The following is a 1,922-nucleotide window of genomic DNA, read 5'->3' on the forward strand; positions in this document are numbered from 1 at the left end:
GAAGCAGGAGCTGATGCAGAGGCCATGGAGGGATGTTACTTACTGGCTTGCTTCCCCTGGCTTGCTTAACCTGCTCTCTTATAGAGCCCAAGACTTCCAGCCCAGGGATGGCACCACCCACAATGGGTCCCTCCCTCCTCGATCACTAATTGAGAAAATGCCTTAAAGCTGGATCTCATGGAGGCATTTTCTCAAGGGAGACTCCTTTATCTGTGATAACTCCAGCTTGTGGCAAGTTGACACACAAAACCAGCCAGTACAATTGACCCCTTGTCAACTTGACACACAAAGATATCACTACTAAGCCTCAACCCTTACTTTCTTTTTCATCCCCAAGATCTAAATAACTTTAAATGTCCCAGTCTTTGCAAATTCTTACATATTAAAATTTCAATCCCTTTAAAATATCCAATCTCTTTTAAAATTCTAAGTCATTTTACAATTAAAAGTCTCGGCTATTCCTGCACCTCCGCTCCATCCCCTGTGGGTCTCCTTCTGTGTGCCATGGACAGCATCATCCCAGACATAGCAGTTGGTACAAAGTGGGGATCCGACAAGCTCTTTGAGTGTCTCAGCAGTGGCCCCTTCATCATGAGCAGCTCGGCCTCAGCAGCCAATGGAAATGATAACAAGAAGTTCAAAGGTGACAACAGGAGCATAGGAGTTCCCTCCAGAGTCATCCATGTCCACAAACCTTCTCTGTGTTCATTTCAATGAAGGCCTGGTTCTTCCCTTCAGCAAAAGGAGGTTGTGTAACGTTCCCATAGGGCAGCCTCAGGGAGATGACATGGTCAACTACTACATGTCGGTGGCACCAGTGCCCATCTACATTCAGTTCTCCAACCACAAAGAGCTCAAAACTGACAGCTTGCCCACCAAGCACATGCCCAGGCAATCTGCAGGCCGTGAACTCCATCAATTCTGGAAACCTAGCCTTGGCAGCCTCCACTGCTTCTATGGCAATGGCAGACCAGAGCCCAGGGCTCAGGATCCTTGTGGAAAACCTGTTTTGCCTAGTGACCCGGGACATGCTGCACCAGATCTTCTTTAAGTTTGGCACAGTCCTGAAGATCATCACATTCACCAAGAACAACCAGTTCCAGGCACTGCTACAGTATGCTGATCCTGTGAGCGGCCAGTACGCCAAGCTTTCTCCAGATGGCCAGAACATCTACAATGCCTGCTACACGCTGTGTATCGACTTCTCCAGGCTCACCAGTCTCAACATCAAATACAACAATGACAAGAGCAGAGATTACACTCAACCTGCCCTGCCCTACCCTCTGGAGACAGCCAGCCTTCACTGGACCAGACCATGGCAGCAGCCTTTGGCCTCTCTGTCCCTAAAGTCCATGGAGCCCTGGCCCCATTGACCATTCCGTCTGCTGCTATTGCTATCCCAGAGATGGCAAGTGCTGGGAATTCCATCCTTTTGGTCAGCAACCTGAACTCTGAGGGAGTCACACCCCAAAACCTCTTTATTCTCTTCGGTGTCTACAGTGATGTGCAATGGGTTAAGATCCTGTTCAATAAGGAGAATGTGCTTGTGCAGATGGCAGATGGCAGCCAGGCCCAACTGGCCATGAGCCACCTGAACCGGCACAAGTTGTACAGGAAGTCAGTATGCACGCATCACACTGTCAAAGCATCAGTGTGCAGATGCCTCAGAAGAGACAGGAGGAGCAAGGCCTGACCATTGGCTATGGCAGCTCACCACTGCACCGCTTCAAGAAACCAGGCTCCAAGAACTTCCAGAACATCTTTCCACCCTCAGCTACCCTACACCTTTCCAACATCCCGCCCTCTGTGTCAGAGGACGACCTCAAGAGCCTCTTCTCCAGCAATGGTGGTGTGGTCAAAGGCTTTAAGTTCTTCCAGAAGGACCACAAGATGCCACTGATCCACCTGTCACAAAAAAAAAA

The 1,922-nt window shown here is 49.4% G+C and overlaps 1 protein-coding gene and 1 pseudogene across 5 annotated transcripts in view; both read left to right on the forward strand.

Moving 5' to 3' along the window:
- The window catches only part of Mylk (myosin light chain kinase), a 250,011-nt gene that overhangs the window by 120,997 nt on the left and 127,092 nt on the right, over positions 1 to 1,922 (forward strand). The gene's annotated exons all lie outside the window — the stretch shown is intronic.
- LOC116086207 overlaps positions 505 to 1,922 on the forward strand; it is a 1,936-nt pseudogene continuing 518 nt past the window's right edge. Inside the window, exon 1 of the transcript XR_004116852.1 lies at positions 505 to 1,907. The product of XR_004116852.1 is annotated as a polypyrimidine tract-binding protein 1 pseudogene (transcript). The remainder of the gene's footprint in view (positions 1,908 to 1,922) is intronic.

This window comes from Mastomys coucha, unplaced genomic scaffold, assembly GCF_008632895.1.
Source record: "Mastomys coucha isolate ucsf_1 unplaced genomic scaffold, UCSF_Mcou_1 pScaffold12, whole genome shotgun sequence".
NCBI classification, from domain to species: domain Eukaryota; kingdom Metazoa; phylum Chordata; class Mammalia; order Rodentia; family Muridae; genus Mastomys; species Mastomys coucha.